Raw genomic sequence first — 17,865 nt, 5'->3', positions numbered from 1 at the left:
GCCTGCTTGGCTCTTACACGGCCAAACCCGGATCCCCATGCATGCAGGGCAAACGCTTTATCCACTCTCCCTGACTACACCCATGTTTTTAAGTTTCACCCTAATGTGCATTGCTGTCCATTGGATATGTTTATGAGATAAGAGGTGGCCTGAAGGCAGCACTGCCAGTCAGTGCTGACGAAACAGAGACCTCTGGATAGGATGGTTATATCAGGTCCTGTCAGATTGGTTTGGAGCCTCTTACTGGATGGTTTAGGCATTTGTTGGCATTTAGAGCACTTTATTTATTTATTTTTCCAATTCTACACACGTTTCTATTTTATTATGGCAAAGGTGAAAATACTACCTTCTCCACAACAGCAACCAGTAAAATTTATCCCAAAAATAACTCAGTACAAAACAGGTCTGTTTCAGAAAAACAAAAAACAAACAACAACAACAAAAAAAAAAAAAGGAAGGAAAAAGCCTTTACATGAGTTTTTAGATCCTATTTTAAAAGGGGGGGGGAGGGGAAGAAAAAGAAACAAATCCACCATTGTCTGCACAGTCCAGTTGCCAAGCCTCTCTCTAGGGATCACGGCCGAAGCTTCTGGGTCCTGTTACGTGCGTGGATTTACTCGGCTGTTTAGCTGGTGTCCATCCTTGCGTTATAAGCATCCATCTGTGCGTCCAGCTCCTTAGCAGAAAGCTGCTGCTTGGAGTTCCTGCCTGTGCCTCTACCTCTTCCCTGGCTGCCTCCACGTGATCCTCTCCTGGTGCCACCACCTCCAAAACCCCCAGACCCACGGTTTCTTGTCATGCCACCTCTGTTTATGCTTTGTGCAGGTCTCGCTGTTTATCGATCTGTGATGTGACAAGCTGGATGTTCATAGGACGGCCATCCAGAGGGACGCCCTTGTACTGTTTCATAGCCTTCAGGGCATCGGCCTTTCGTTCAAAGTACACCTCTGCTGTCCCTAAACTTTGTCCAGAGCGATCGTAGTGCACCGCTGCTTTCTTCAACGTTCCAATTCAGCAAAGTCCAGGTTTGACACCAGTAGCTTCCCACCGGTCTCCACGCCGGCTCCACCCCCGGAAGCCGCTATCGACCCCTGGAAGCCACTATCGAACAGGCCATGTTGCCACTTGTCGGGGAGCTGTTTCTGTCTGCTGTAGGGTGTCAATTGGTTTCCTGCGCCGCCGCGAGCAATGGCGGGCGGGTTCCTCATGGTCCCGTCGCCTCAGTTCACCCGCGAGGCCGCCTGCACTGCTCTGCCATGGCCACCTAGGAGCCAGCCCTGCCGCGACCCCGGCCCCCGCCGCAGCCGCCTCGCTGGCTCCGGTTCAGCTTAACGATGTCGCTCAAAGACATATCCATTTTGTGGGCCAAGGCGGGCACGGAGTCTTAAAAGTGTAGCCCAAGCTGTCCTGGAACTCCAGACCCACCTGCCTCTGCCTCCTTCAGCAAATCCTTCCGGCCTGCGCCACCAGAACCAGCTTAGAGCACTTTAAAGACCAATTTATTTTTGAGTGTCATGGTATATATTTTTCTTTCTTTTTCTCATCTATCTATCTATCTATCTATCTATCTATCTATCTATCTATCTATCTATCATCATCTATCTACCTACCTATTTACTTACCATCGATCTATTCTCTCATACAATGCATTCTGCCTGCAGCCTCCCCTCCCTCCACTCCTCCTCGCTCCCTCCCCCCCCCCCTGCCACCCCCATCCACTCTCCCTGGGATCCACTGCTGCGTTCTTTGCATTTAGAAAAGAGCAGCCGGGCGTGGTGGCGCACGCCTTTAATCCCAGCACTCAGGAGGCAGAGGCCGGCGGGTCGCTGTGAGTTCGAGGCCAGCCTGGTCTACAAAGTGAGTCCAGGACAGCCAAGGCTACACAGAGAAACCCTGTCTCGAAAAACCAAAAAAAAAAAAAAAAAAAAAAAAAAATTAGAAAAGAGTAAGCCTCCTAAGGATATCAACAGAATACGGCACCACAAGACGACGTATGACACAAACCATCAAGGCAGCCTAGGAGGAGGAAAAGGGTCTGGGTGTATATTTTGTGTCCTCAAGTTGAACTGCCTGAAAACTCCTTCTGTGATATAAGCACATTCCAAGGAAGCTGTCACAGTTTGCTCTTCTTGTACAGTGTCCCTGGCCTAAGGCTAAGTGCGCAAAAGAACAACTTGTGAGCTTCTAGAGTGATTTTCCTAATAAAGACACTTGGGAAAAAAAAACACACCCAAGTGACCTTTCTATACAGAAATAACAAGTTAAAACTTGCCAAGTTAAAAAACACACACACACACACACACACACACACACACACACACACACACACACACACGAGGAATAGGGGCTGGGCGTAGTGGCGCAACCCTTTAGGAATAACCTGACCAAGGATGTGAAGTCCCACTGCAAAGGAATGTCAAAACACAGAAGCGATTGTAGGAGATAGAAACACCCTAGTGAGGTCCAAATTTCACTGACAGGAAAGGAGAAGAGTCATGGAGGCCCAGAGACTGAAGAGTTGGGAGGAATTATGGGGGGAGATAAGACATACTTTAGGAACTCTTGGCAAAGGCTGCCAGCAGGGACCCAGCTATATGCTGCTACATGCTGGCACACACTGGTACACATGGACTGCATACAGGCAGGCATTGACACCCATGCACACAGGCTTCACAGCAGGAAGGGCACAATGGAGGCCGATGAAGGTGAAGGCTAAGGCCTAGTTTGCGATTTCCAGATAATGGCTATGGTGGTTTGAATGACAATGGCCCCCTTAGGCTCATGTGTTTGAATACTTAGGTCCCCAGTTGGTGGAACTATTAGGGAAGGTTAGGAGGTGTGGCCTTGCTGGAGGAGGTGCACCACTGAGGGTGGCCTCTGAGGGTTAAGGTATGCTCTCTGCCTCCTGCTGTGGATCAAGATGTGAGTTCCCAGTGGCTGCTCCAGCTACCTGTCACCATGCCTTTGCTCTGCCATCAGAGACTCTAATTTTCTGGAACCATAAACCTAACTAATTCATTCTTTTATAATTTGCTTTGGTCATAGTTTTTTGGGTTTGTTTTTGTTTTTTGTTTTTTTTGTTTTTTGTTTTTTTATCACAGCAATAGAAACTTAACTAAGACAATGGATCTCAAGGGCACGAGTGTGTGTGTGTGTTTAAAGACTTCTTTTTATTTTCTATGTAACAACATTTCTCCTGCATCTGTTTCTGTGTACCATATAAGACTGACCTATTTACAGAGGTCAAAAGCTGGCTTCAGATCCCCTGGATCTGAAGTTACAGAAGCTGTGAACCACCAAGGATGTGCTGGGGATTGAACCCAGGTCCTCTGGACAATTAACCAATGTTTCTAACCACTGAGAAATCTCTCTAGACACCTCAGGTATTTTTTAAAAAATATTTACTTATTTATTTATTACATATACAGTATTCTGCCTTCATGTATGCGTACACACAGGAAGGGGCTACCAGATCTCATTATAGGTGGTTCTGAGACACCATGTGGTTGCTGGGAATTGAACTCAGGACCTCAGAAAGAGCAAACAGTGCTATTCACTGCTGAGCCATCTCTCTAGCCCCTCTCTCAAGTATTTTTAAGCAGGTTGGTTAGGATCCACTGGTACAGTGAAAGTCTTAGCCCCTTAACCTAGTCAATATGGGCCTGCTACTGAAAATACTTGCTCTGACTCGCTGGTGATTTCCATCTTTGCTATAACCTCATTCCTTGGGTTATCAAGCTGAGAAATTATTTTAAGGGAAATAAAATGTTGTAACTCAAGGGATCCTTTCAAAGGCCAGGAAGGAGACATCAGGTGCCCTTTACTTTCTAGATACTGCATTGAGCATCTCCATGTGTATTAGCTCATGAAGGCAACACAGGAGACTGGGGCTCAAACACAGGTTAAGTAACTTGTCCCAAACCATGTATTAAAAGGCAACATGGTTCAGATTTAATTGAACATATTTTGGTTGACACTGAAGTATTCAACTTCATATTGGCTTTGAGATGAGTGAAGCATATTATTTGGGGGAAGGAGAAAATGGAGGCCCAGAGGCAGGAAGTGACTTTCAAGAAGTTCTATAGAGAGTTATGGTGGGTTGTAGATGGTAAGCCAGGAAAGGAACCCAGGTCATTTTCTGGTGTTCTTAGCTATCCTGGCAATCACCTGACTGGGCTTGGCAACCACAGCTCAGCAAACTCCATGCATGCATGAGTCCATCACAGAACCCCTCCTGCTGGGTGGCTTAAACAGGTCGTAGGCTGACAGAGCAAGGTGTTCTTGGGTCAGTAACAGCTGCACTGCTAGAGCCTGTGTCTCCTGCCAAGATCACAGACTTTTCCCATTTGCCTCTTGCCTCTTGTTTAGCTTTTCTTGACCGTGAGAATGACGAGTCAGATCTTGTAAATGAGTTGGGTTTTTTTTTGTTAGTTGTTTTGTTTTGTGTTTTTGTTTTTCCAGTTTTCCCTTTAAATCATTTTAATAGCTGTCTGCGAGAACTTACCTTGTGCTCATTAATGCACTAAGTGAAGGCAATAGGAAGATGGCCGAGTGACCTCATGTGATAAGTGACTCACCAGGCAGTGGGAACTCAGTGTGGAGTAAGCTGTGTGATCTTCGAGCCAGTGAACAAAGACAGGTATCTTTGGGCCATGATTTGTGCCCAGCAGCCCCAGGACACCAGAGAGAATGTGAATTTGATCGTCTGTCCTCAGCGTTCTGGGAGCATTCATGGACTTCCTTCTTTCCACACTGTCTCCATTACATCCTCTTGCTGGTATCGTGGGATATTTGCTCCCGTTGTGAACTCCAAGATTGTGGACTGTGAAACCTGCTTCTAATCGTGGTGTGGCTCAGTCCTTGATCCTAGAGCTTTCTGTAAGCAAATACTTGAGGTGTCCTCAGCCCTAGCACATGCCTTTAATCCAAGAGCTAAATAAAGTCATAAAGTCAACCATTGGTCAAGAGGTGGAGCAAGCAGCCAGCTGACTGAGTAAACAGAAAGGAGGGACATTGAGATGAGGGTATTTAAGGCAGCATGGAGCTAGAGAAAGGGATTTTGGATTTTTCCTTCTGGGACATGTGCTGAGTAGGAAGATCAGCTGGGTCCTTTCTCTGCCTCTCTGAGCTTGTAGGTCTTCATTCCTGCATCTGGCTCCTGAGTCTTTATTGGTAAAATAAAATGATTGGGGTTTTCTTTCTAATAACAACATGCTAAGGGTGTTCTCCAATTCTATCATTTTTGCTTTAATTGCTTTCTATTCCTTCTCTAAGCCAGATTCAAAGTCTACCTCCTTTGTTTCTCCGTGTGGAGAAGACTGCCCTTCCCAGAGAGGTCCCAGTGCTGTGCTTGCTGTCTATCATAATGCCTGCTAAATGTTTGCTTGTTTCACATTCACCTCCTGTCTCAGCTGCAGGACTGACCATTTCTTAAGGACAGGGACTTTGTCTTTGTCATCTTATCTATCCCTAGTGTTTACTGGTCATCTAGACTCAACTTTGACTTTTAGAGTTAAATAGAGGCTCTCTAAACATGTGGCCCAGAATGAAAAACACTTTGATGGCCTCTGATGATCACTTCTGTCTTGTGTCCTTTCTATCTGAAGAATCATCTGGTCAGTCTTTTCCAAGCTTTCTGCTTCGTTTCTCACTTCTAAGGCTCTGCTTTGGGGGAGATCTTTCACCTTCATAATCAGGGTTTAAAGTGTAGACCATTAACTGAGGAAAGGACATAATAAGGGAGAGGGAGCAGGGAAGGAGAGAGGGAGGGAGAGAGAGAGAACATATCTGCCACTCTTACTGTCCAGTCCTGGAGGATCTAAGGGAGACCAGACTATTTCCCATGTCTCACCTGTTTTGATGTTGTATGAAATTACTGCTCTAGGATTGAGAATCAAGATCTAGGTCTTTGTCAGAGATCTTCCCATGGCTAGACAGAAAGAATACTTTAAAAATGATTGGATTCATTTCTTTCTTTCTTTCATTTTTTTATAGCAGTAGCCAAGAGAACCTATGTCTTAGTTACTTTTCTTTTGCTGAGATGAGATACCATGACCAAAGCAATTTGTAGAAGAAAGAGTTTAGTTGGAGCCTACTTCTTCAGAGGGTGAGTCCGTGATAATCATGGTGGGGAGGATAGCAGCATGCATGCATGGTGTTGGAGCAGTAGCTGAGAGCTTACATCTTGATCTACAAGCATGACGCAGGAAGAGCCAGTTGGTAATTACTCTTTGAACGCTTAAATCCTCTCCCCAGTGACATACCTCAGCAAAAAGAATAGATCTCTGTAAATGTAACTTTTATTTGTCTGATATAATTATTGTCTTGGAGGCTTACCCTCTCTGTCTGCTAACTTAGACCTAGTTCTGGAAGCTTCCTAGAATGTTTTCAGCCTCTGAGACTTATTGCTGAATAAGCTCACCCTTATTTTTTTAGTTCTTTCTGAACTCTGGCTGGCTGGTTCAACTTAGCTCTTTTGACTCAGACTTCTCCAAGCTGACTGATTCAGTCTGGCTTCTCACAGTTTCTCACTGAATTTCTATGCTTGGCCTTAAAACAAACTCTAGCAATCTGTCTGATCTTCTGGCTCCTTCTCATTCTCTGGCTCATTCCGTCTTCATCTGTGTCTAGCTTGTTCTCTCTTCAACCTTTCTCTGTAAAACTCTTGGTAAAACTGCCTCTGAATTCCATCAACTGAACTGCCACGAACTCAACTCCCTTGCACTGCCTATCAACTCACTGTCTCAACTGACCTGCCTGAACAGCACTGACTAGAACCCAGAGATCTGCGTGCCTCTCTCTCCTGAGTGCTGGGATTAAAGATGTGTATTACCATGCCTGGACCTAAGCTTTTCTTTACCTGAAACTTACCCTATACCAGGCTGGCCTTGACTGCAGAGATCTGATAGCCTCTGTCTCCTAGATTAAAGGCATGTCTGTGTTCCAGCCATACTACACAGACTTAGAGGGTCTTTGGATGTGATCTCTTGCCAGAGCAGTCATGTTTTGAATTAAAATTACTCTACACCTCTCCCAATCCTTTCCAAGTAGTTCTACCAACTAGGGACCAATTATTCAAATATATGAGCCCATGGGGCCATTCTCATTCAAATCACTACAACCTAGTACTTGCTTCAGAACCTGTGGTGCTGGAAGGAATCAAATTACAGTCACATTAGTCTCAGGGGCTTTCCATAGGCTACTGGAGAAGAGGGAACCATAGTTGTCCAAGTAAACAGGTGGTGTAGAAACAGGTATTGGGGAGGGTAGCTGGTGGATACAGTTGTTTTATTCACTTGCTGGAATAGAAAAACAAACTCTTGGGATTGGAAAATTTTCAAATTATTTTTTTATTTTATCTGTTTGCACGAGTGTGTGCACATATGTGTGGGTGCCAGAAGAGGAAATAAATTTGCAGTTGTAGGCTGATGTGAGCTTCCCTTAGAAAGCAGCCCAGAGACACCGAAAGCACATGTCTAGGTTGTTTGCAGATGCTACTAAAAGTCAAGCTGGTAACAAAGGTTAACTCTCATAAGTCTACCTTTTCTCAACTTACTCCCCAACTGTATCTTCTTATGTCATGCTTGGTTTCCAGAAGGAGACAGTAACAGCCAGGTAGTTCCACCTAACATGACATAACTATCCCACACCCGAAAAGATTCCCCCAGAATGCATGGTAAAGTCCTTTGCGGGGATACTTACTCTTTTTTCCCCTGGTTTTTCTTTTTTCTTTTTCTTTTTCTTTTTTTTTGGGGGGGGGGTTTTTTTTTTTTAGACAGGGTCTCTCTGTGTTAGCCTTGGCTGTCCTGGACTCACTTTGTAGACCAGGCTGGCCTCGAACTCACAGTGATCCACCTGCCTCTGCCTCCCGAGTGCTGGGATTACAGGCGTGCGCCACCACACCCGGCTTTCCCCTGGATTTTCAAGATAGGGTTTCTCTGTGTAGCCTTGGCTGTTTTGGACTCAATTTGTAGACCAGGCTGGCCTCTAACTCACAGAGATCCGCCTGCCTCTGCCTCCCGAGTGCTGGGATTAAAGGCATGTGCCACCACTGCCACCTGGTCACTTACTCTTTTCAACATCTCATTTTATTTTTTAGATGTACTTTACAAATGTTTATTTAATGAATGGCTAAAGAAAAGATAGCTATCAAGTGAGCCTGTGGAGTGCTTTCATTGCAACAGTTCCTCTTTTATTCCACCAATGCTTCCTATTGTCCGGTGTGTGGTGTCTGATGTTAGCACAACATATTAGAGTTGAGAGTGGATGCTTAAATGGTGCATTCTCCTCCGCCCCCATTTGTTCACTTCTATTCTTCTCTGACCCTGTAGTTAAATAGAAGATAGTTTTTAAAAAATCCAATTTGCCTTCTTTTCTTTGTCTTCAGTTGAAGATATGTATGGGTTTATGTTTACCATTTATCATTTGTTTTTGATCTGTGAAACCTCCCTGTTTTATTTTTTCCACTTTTTTGGACTTATTTTGGATCAATAAATTGAAAAAATCATTTGTATATTTGTTAGGATTCGCTTCAGTCTGCCTACCTGTGATGTCACTGCTTACCTGCCACAGGGGCATGGCTCTGCCCTGGGCCATATAAAAGACACCCTCCATGCGGCTCTCTCTCTCTCTACTTCTCTATCTCTTTCCTCTCTCTGTCTCTTCTCTCTTTCTCTGGGGTATACCTTCCCCTCCCATGCTCATCTAATCAACTCTGTATAACATAATATCTGCCTGGTACCTTTTATTCTAACATTCATCTTTAATTTTTATATATAACAATATTCATGTACTTGTTTGTTAATTATATGTGCTTACATTATTTTTGGATAATAATTACTTGAGAGTTTATGCATATATATTAAGGTTCTCTAAAGAGAAGTGAAGAAGGAGCAGAGGCAGGGGGAGGAAAGGAGGACAGAGGAGGGAAGAGGAGGGAGGATGGAGAGGAGGATGAGGATGAGGAGGAAGGAGGAGGAAAAGGAGGAGGAGGGAGAGGAGGGAAAGGAGGGAGAGGAAGAGGGACATTTGGCTCCACCACACAACAAGGACATATGCTCAACCATGTTCATGGCAGCCTTATTCACAATAGCCAGAACCTGGAAACAACCTAAATGTCCCTCAGTTGAAGAATGGATAAAGAAACTGTGGTACATTTACACTATAGAATACTACTCAGCTATTACAAACAAGGACATTCAGAAATTGATGGGACTAGAAATGATCATAATGAGTGAGTTAACCCAGAAGCAGAAAGACTCACATGGTATATATTCACTTATAATTGAGCACTAACCCAAAAGACATGTCCCACAAAAGGCTTCATTTACCAGGAGACTGGGATAGATGTGAAGACTCCTACTGAGACTCTAGGTAAGAGAAATATAGGAGATGGGGAAATAGAAGGACCCAGAGGGTCCTAGAAACCTACAAGAAGAGCATCATGATGGGTAGATCAGGGCCCAGGAGGTGTCTACTCAAACTATTACACTAACCAAGGACAATACAGTAGTAAACATCGAACCCCTACTCTGATCTACCCAATGGACAGGACATTCTCCACAGTTATGTGGACAGCAGGATCTGACTTTTGACTTGCACTCTGTTGCTCCATATTTGACCAACTCCCCTTGGTAGGGAGGCCTGATGGCACTCAAAGAAAGAATAAACAGGTTACTAAGGTGAGACTTGATAGCCTATGACCATATAGTGGAGGAGGAGGTCCCCCTTGGTCATAAACCTAGGGGAGGGGAATAGGGTGAAAGCGGGAGGGAGGGAGGAATGGGAGGATACAAGTGATGGGCTAACAATTGAGTTGTAATCTAAATAAGTTAATAAAATAAAAAAAAAAGAAGTCAACATTGGATTGTAGAGGTGAACACTAGGATCCAAAGGCTGTTTTGGCAGGCTAGAAAATAAAGAAAATTGACAGCCCACTTCCAAAATCAGACTGGCAGAGTCCCTTCTTCCCCAGCTAAGGTCAGTCTTTGTTCTGTGAGAGCATTCAACTGATTGGATGAAGCTCACATTATGAAGGGTAATCTGCTTTACTCAAAGTTCACCAACTACCTACACAGAAACATCCAGATTAATATTTGACTAAATATCAGGGCACTGTGGACCAGCCAAGTTGGCACATGAAATTAACCATTTTAGTATGCAACTTTGACTTGTAAATTAATACTTTTGCTATTTTCTTCAACAAACTGGCACGCTGGAATTCTAAATTCTGCTAACCCTTTCTGGCCCCTCATGTTGCAGTCCTTTAAGCCTCACAAGTTTAAAACTTGGTAAGAAAGCACACACTGAAATGTGTCTGTCTTTTCCCACCTAACATATGCTGTCAAGAATCGTTGGCTCCTGACACTTAGACCCTTGTACTGCCTGTAAGTCTGCCTCACACAAAGATACTTCTGTCGCCAATTTCTATGCACTAAATATGAACAGACGCAGGTTTCTCTGAGGATAAAATACAAGAGACTAAGGGAGAGCTGGAACCACATAGACAGCAGGGAACTTCAACCAGGTGAGACAGATGTGGACAGAAGTCCACAGGACATGTAATAACTGAAGACTGGGACCCACAGGCAGATCTTGTGGCTGCTTTGGATCTTTTGCCTGCCGCTCCCCCTTCACCTCCCTCCCGGCCCCCCCCCCCCCCCCCCCGCCTCGCTTCACCCCTGTGTGCCTCCATAGGAACCATGTTTTCAAACCAATGATCGTGTTTTGTCTTCCTTTTGTCACTTACTGCTTAGTTTGGGCATTGCAATGGCTTGAATGAGAATGGCCACCGTAGGTTCATATGTCTGAAAGCTTAGTCCCCAGCTGATGGACTGTTTGGAAGGGTTAGGAGGTGTGTCCTCATGGGAGGAGGTGTGTCCTTGTGGGAGGAGGTGTGTCCTTGTGGGTGGAGGTGTGGCCTCGTGGGAGAAGGTGTGTCCTGTGGGAAGAGTGTGGCCTCGTGGGAGGAGGTGTGTCCTGTGGGAGGAGGTGTGGCCCCATGGGAATGAGATGTGTCTTTGTGGGAGGAGGTGTGTCCTCGTGGGAGGAGATGTGTCCTTGTGGAAGGAGGTGTGTTGTGGGTGGGTGGAGTTGCGGGTGGGGGTGGACCTCGAGGCTTCAAAACCCCACTCCAGGTCAAGTGTCTCCCTCTCTTCCTGCTGCCTGAGGATCAGGATGTGGAGCTCTCCGCTACTTCTCCAGCGTTCTCCAGAGTCGTGCCTACTTATAGGCGGCCGTGCTCCCTGCCATGATGATAGCAGTCTAAACTTCTGAAAGGGCGATCAAGCTCCCAGTTAGACGCTTTCTTTTAGAAGAGTTGCCTTGGTCACGGGGTCTTTTCATAGCAACTGAGCGCTTACTACGACTAGTTTTTGTTTTTGTTTTGTTGGCTTTTTGCTCGTATATGGTTTTTGATTTTGTGTTTTTGCAGTATTTTGTTGCATGCTTTTTTAAAAAGAAACATTGAAAAAGAAATGATGTGGAGTTGGAGGGGGAGAGGGGTAAGGAGATGGGGAAGAGCTGGGAGGAGCTAGGAAAACATGTGATCAGACTATATTGTCTGAAAATGATTTTCTAAAGGGAATCCTTAAAAGATTTCTATGAACAATGGAAGGGCAATTTACTGTTATTTATTTTCCTTTCTAGAAGACAGTAGGTTTGTTCAGGAACTAAAATATTTGTGGCTGGTGCTTTCTGAATCAGAGGAAGGGACACTGAGTCCCTATAGAGGGTAGTGAGCAGGTGGCCAGGCCTATTAAGCCGCTCTCATCAGGTCAACTTCTTTGCTTAACTACTTTGGCAGAAGTGAACTTCATCCTGCCAAACTTGCTATTTCTTTCTTTCTTTTTTTCCCCATGATCTCCCCACCCCCAAGTTTATTTATTTATAGCTTGATTTGACTCCTAGGTTATTTTTCCTGCTTTGATCAAGCAATGGTTTTGAGGTGTGTGTGTGTGTGTGTGTGTGTGTGTGTGTGTGTGTCTGTCTGTCTGTCTGTCTGTCTGTGTGTTCATTCCTATGTATGTGCAAGTGTATATGTGAGTATGGATGCCAGAGGACAAATGGTGTTGTTTCTTCTTCCCTCCTTCCTCCCTCCCTCCCTTCTTTCCTCTCTCCCTCCCTTCCTTCCTCCCTTCCCCCTCCCTGCCTTCCTTTCTGCCTTCCTCCCTTCCTCCCTCCCTCTCTCCTTTCCTTCCTTCTTCCCTCCCTCCCTTCCTCTCTTCCCCCATCCCCTTTTTCTTTTCCTTTTAAGATAGCTCTCTCACTGAACTGGAACTTTCTGAGTAGGCTAAGCTGGTTGGCCACAGAGCCCCAGGCATCTCCTCATCCTGCCTCCTCAGAACCAGGATTATAATTGTATACCACTACATATGGCTTCTTTAAAAAGAACAAGAAACAAACAACAAACAAAAACCATGCCCTCTTAGAACTGAAAGCTCATCCTTATGTTTACAAAGCAAACTTTTTACCAGCTGAGCTCTCTCTCTCTAAGCCCACCTTTAAAATAACCTTATTTTGTTGTGGAGGTGGAGAAAGGGCAGATGTGTGGAGGTCAGTGAACATTTGTATGGAGTCAGTTCTCTCTTTTTCACCTTCATGTGGGGCTTAAGAAACAATATTCAGTTGCTGGATTTACCCACTGAACACCTTATCAGCCCCAAATAACTCTATATAGATACCATCCATTTCCTTAAACCTTGTTAGTCCAGGGCTTGGTAATTTATTTCAAAGCCCTCACACGTAGCTTCTAGCCAGCCACCAAGCCAATGTGGAAGGCTGCAGGCTGACTTTCTGCAGACACGCAAGCCAGGTCTAGCACTGCAGAAGTGTTTTATTTGGTCAGAAGTTGTTTAGGAAGCTCAGCTTGAGGACAAAATGGTTTGTCCCAGACATTTCTTCACAGCTTCCTCCAACTCTCTGTCTCTGAAGGGCCATTTTGAACAGAAGAGCCCTCACATCACTCATTGCCTTGGCAGGATCTCCTTTTCTCCATAAGACAGAACTGTCCATGAAATGTACATTAAGTGACGTGTCTGGAGCTCTGTCCTTCAGTGTCGGGTGGGTGGCCTAGATTCTGAGTCCAGCAGGCCGGTCCAGGCTCAGCTTGCTTCCAGATGAGAATGGGTAGACCGTGAGATCAAAGGTCGCAACGTCCTGTTTCTTGCTCAGGGTCAGCTTAGAGCACTCATGGTGAGGTCCATGGCCTGAGGGCTAGGCCAGATTCCCAGTCTTACCCAGGGAGGTGGAAAAAATGAGTTTTCCATGGAGTGTTAGTGTTTATTTCTTTTAGAATGAGATGGCTGGTATCAGATGGCAGTGGGGACTCCACAAGCCCGTGCTGATACCCAAAGTGCCACAGCCCTTCCTTCAGCTGCTGTGCTAAGCACAGCAGAGGATGCAGGCTAATGTCTGAAACCCACTGACAGTCAGGTCCAGTGAGACAAAGGCTTGGTCGTGCTTCACTGGGAGTCAGCACCAAACTATTGGCAGCAAAGTGGCTGCCAAGGGAGCTCTGCCATTGCTGCCTGGACTGGCAGCCAAGCCCCTGGCATCCAGTGGTGATTCTTCCCAAGAATAAATGGAGTCTCAGACAGTCATGATGTTAGACTGGTCTGAGCATCTGAGAGAACCCACAAGCACACCAGCCAGCCTTTATTTTATTATCCTATGGATGGGGGAAGAACTTCTAGGTATGATTAAAGGTCATTTGCTCGAGGCTAGGATTTCCTCAGCATAGGGGGTAGGGTACTTCCAAGAACTCCCTGCTGAATGAATCCCTTATCAGGAAAGGGTCAGTCAGTCCTATAATCCTCCTTGAGGGCTATGTGACACTCCCTACAAGACCTGGAGTTACCAAATCAGGTGGAGTGGGAACCCTGCTCGGAAAAAGGAGTCCACCATCACAGACCAAGCACAAATGGCTATTCAGAGATGTCAGACTTCAACCTTATCCAGCAGAGTCCTCCTCTAGAGCCACGTCTTTAACACGGTGGGCTTCTAGGGCTATTCACCCCACCTTTATAGCAAGCTGGGGGCATGAGGACAAGAAGGGACTGGAGTGGAACAAAGCCATAGTATTCTAACATCACTTCACCAGTTGGTGACATTAGACCCCAGAGGTACACGCCAAGAGGCTGGGCATAAGACAGGATTTCTCATGGTTCATTTGTCACCAGGAAAGCAAAGGCAGGGTGCCAAAGCACACCCATATTACAGTGTAGACAGAATTCTAGAGGAGGAGAAATATTCCACAGCAGCCCCACAAACTTGCCTGTCTATTCTCCTCAGTGACTGTGTCTGATCTCTGGACTCTCCAGAGGTGTGTTGAAAGCTCCTTGGCCTGGTTGCCTCCCCAGGAGGAACAAGGAAATGCCCTTGACTAAGATATCACCTCATTGGTGGCTCTTTAGTCACCTTCTTATGTGTCACTACCACCAATCAGTTGGAGAGTTTGAGAAACCCTAAGACCATGTCCCACTATGAGACTATTTCTGCCTTATGTTTGTAATGCACTTCTCTATGGACATGAGCTAGGGTCCACATCTGAGGAGAGGAGAGCCGTGTGTATTGTTTTCCAGAGAAGAACCACTTGATTTCTCCCCTGTTTTGGGCTGCTTCTCAGGGTCATTCTGGCCATGCATATTCAGATTAATACCTTTACTCTGAAGAAACCACGGAGACCCCTCCTGATGATTGAGGTAGCTTGGGTGGTGCTGTGGCCCTGGCCACTCAGCCCAGCACTTGAACTTGGTTCTGGAGCAGAGGTGTTGTATTAATTCATATTAGATTCTTGAAGGCTTTTCTACCCTGGCTAGTTCCCAAATAATTGACACAGAGAGGCCATAATTTATTTTGCAAGCTTAAAGCACTAGCGCTGGGCAGTTATCAACCCTCTAAGCTATTTTGATGTCTCCCAGCTATACAGCCCAAGTTAATTGCCAATAAAGTCATCCTGTCTGGGCTGGATCTGCTCCATCACTCTGTCCTCATGGCCATGTCTCATGGTTCATTCTGCCTCCTTTTCCTCTTGCCTCATGGTCTCTCCTAGACTCCTAAGCCTGGGAACCTAAGTACCACCTACCTCTCTTCTGCCCAGCCCAGGTGGTCAGCAATTTTATTAGCCAATCAGATAACTGGGGAGCAAATTCTCTCCTCTGGGGTATAACCAGATCCTGAGGGTCAGTAATTAGCATTAGAATACCTAGCACCAGCCCAATCCCCAACCCAGAGGTTCTAGATGTCTACTTCTGAGCCATGTCCATCTTGTGGGCTACAAGCTGTTGGCACCAAGCCACCAATTGTTCTCTCTAGAATGGTAAAGACTCTTCCTTATTTTCTGTTTTTTTTTCCTACTTAAAAAAATGTCAAAATAACATTTCTTCCATGAAGACATTATAATGGCAAACAATTGTTTTCTTTCTCTCTCTCTTTCTTTCTTTAACTTGTATCATCTAGCTCTTGGGTCCTCATTATAAAAAAAAATAATAAATTTAGTTGTGAAATTTAAAAAAATCTGTGAACCACTGTTTTTTGGTGTTAAAAGGGACAATTAATCCCAGAGGCCCTGGATTAGGTGTTTTTATTTTATTTATTCTTTTAGTTTGGAAGAGGGGAGGGCAAAGTTTATTGGTTTCTGGAGCTCATTGCTCCTAAAGACTTTTTGCTCCTCATCTCTACATGCTCTGTTCTTTCCTGAGACCTCATCTGGCCCTAGCCTTAACCTAATTTCCTCATTGCGCATCCTGCTTTCTTGTAGAACACAGTGAACTTGGCCCAGGAGAACCAGGGTCTATGTCTACCCCTGTGGCTCACATACTTTGATGTTTGCCCTTCTGCTTGACTAATGTTCATTTCCCAGGACACAGAAGGGGCTGTCTCTTGTTTTTCCTAATGATATTTTTTGGCTGTTGTAATTAGGAGAAGAAAGTATATTTAAAACACCAATGTTTCATGGGCTAGATTCTAATTTGGTAACGTGATTTGAAAGGTCAATGTAAGCCTCAAATAATCTTCCAGAAATATCTGCTACTGTGTCTCAAAGCCTTAGTAATTTTCTAATACTCCTCCAGAAAAAAAAATTAAACTGGTGTCACTTGGAAGTGGTGGAAAATCGGCACAGGTTAATAAAACCTTGTAGCCCATAGTCATGAAAGAATTTATTTAATTGTCTTCTTCTTTTACGTTAACATGTCCTAGGGCCCTGGAGGAATGGGACTGGGCAGGTAGGTTTTCACGAAGGCATGAGACTGTGTGAATATTCATTAGGGCTGTCTTTTCTAACTCCTTAGGTTTCCATTCTGAGTGGAGTAGGTTGCTGGCAAAGTTTAACGTGTATGTGAGTGTTGTCTCTCGAGGGCAAGGCGGCTACAGGATAAGATAGCAGGGGCCAGCGGAAGGTGTTGCATGGAAGTCGGATGCTCTGTTTCAGCGTTTTGTCCAGAGCTAACCAAGGGAGTAGGCATTGGCTCTGCCCAACATCTGGCACCAGATAAGAACCAGGTTGAAGTCCTGATTTCAAATGTTTAGGTATTTAAAAATACTAAATCAAGCCAATAAAATGTGGTCTTTGCTTTTAACTTGATAAATATTTACCAGTCTGCATCACGTGTGGATCCTCTCTGCCTGCAGTTACATCTGACTGCTTGTTTAACTTTACGCATAACTCTGAAACAAGTATGTGCAGCACTGCTGGGTGGAGTGACATATGCCTTTAATCTCAGCACTCCAGAGGCAGAGGCAGAGGCAGAGGCAGAGGCAGAGGCAGAGGCAGAGGCAGAGGCAGAGGCAGGAGGATCACTGTGTGTTCAAGGCCAGTCTGGTCGACAAATCAAGTCCAGGACAGCCAAGTTTGCACAGAGAAACCCTGTCTCAAAAAGAAAAAAAAAAAGTGTGTGCGTGCGCAGCACAAAAGCCCATGGTAACTCATGACCACGGACAGAGTGGTGGAAATTTGAGTTGCCTCAGTGCTTGCTTCCTTCCTAGAGCAACATAGTGTGAACCCTGCCCTCTTGTTTCAGATCCCTTACTGTTGTAGACATGTCCTTCATGTGGTCCTTTAAAAATAATGTGTGTGTGTGTGTGTGTGTGTGTGTGTGTGTGTGTGTGTGTGTATGTATGTGTGTATACCACATGTACATAGGGGCCGGTGGAAGTCAGAAGAAGAGGGCATCAGATCCCCTGGAACTGGAGTTACAGACACTATGGGTCTCTGTATGGATGGACCCCAGGTCCTCTGCAAGAGCAGTTAAATGCTCTGGACTGTGAGCCAACTTTCTGGTGTTTCATGTGTTCTTTTGATGCTATGCTCTCTGTACCTTTTTTTTGTTGTTGTTGGCTTATATCATTGTTGAAAACATCCCTAGAGCCCAGAACCGAAGAGCTGTTGGTGTTTGTTGGTGCAGGAAGGCTATGTGCCTTATGAAGAAACTACTCAGGCATAGGTTACATTGCTACTGGCTCTGAGTTTACTGTTTAACGGATCGGTAAACAAAGGTGTCTTGAAGCAGAAGAACACATCAGACAAGACCATATGTTGAGTAGTTGGAAAAAACCAAAAGTCCACTATTGACCAGCTCATAAAGATGTGGACAATCAAAGACTTGTAGAAACCTAAGCCTGCATTTCTCTTCAGGCAAGGATTCTAGGTCCCCTAATTCCATGTTAAAAGTGGTCACACAGAACATGTGTGTTGCAAGAACTGGCTAAAATTCAAGGTTACTGATTGAAAAAAATACATTGAGCTATAGTTTGTATTTGATTGACACTTATCAAATATCATTGTTCACCAAATATTAATTATTAATACCACTTGATCAGTTCATGCATGCCTACATCAAAGTTTGTGATAGTTAGATAAATAATAAG

At 44.9% G+C, this 17,865-nt stretch overlaps 1 pseudogene across 1 annotated transcript; it reads right to left on the bottom strand.

Annotated features, from left to right (window-relative positions):
- Positions 1–307: 307 nt before the first annotated feature.
- Positions 308–1,373, bottom strand: LOC311603019 (THO complex subunit 4-like; annotated as a pseudogene). Its single transcript has one exon. The product of its transcript is annotated as a THO complex subunit 4-like (transcript).
- Between the last annotated feature and the right edge of the window lie 16,492 nt (positions 1,374–17,865).

Source organism: Acomys minous (genome assembly GCF_964271855.1).
Source record: "Acomys minous genome assembly, chromosome: 8".
Lineage (NCBI taxonomy): Eukaryota > Metazoa > Chordata > Mammalia > Rodentia > Muridae > Acomys > Acomys minous.
Note: the sequence above shows the minus strand (reverse complement) of the source record. Positions and strands in the feature narration are given on the sequence as shown.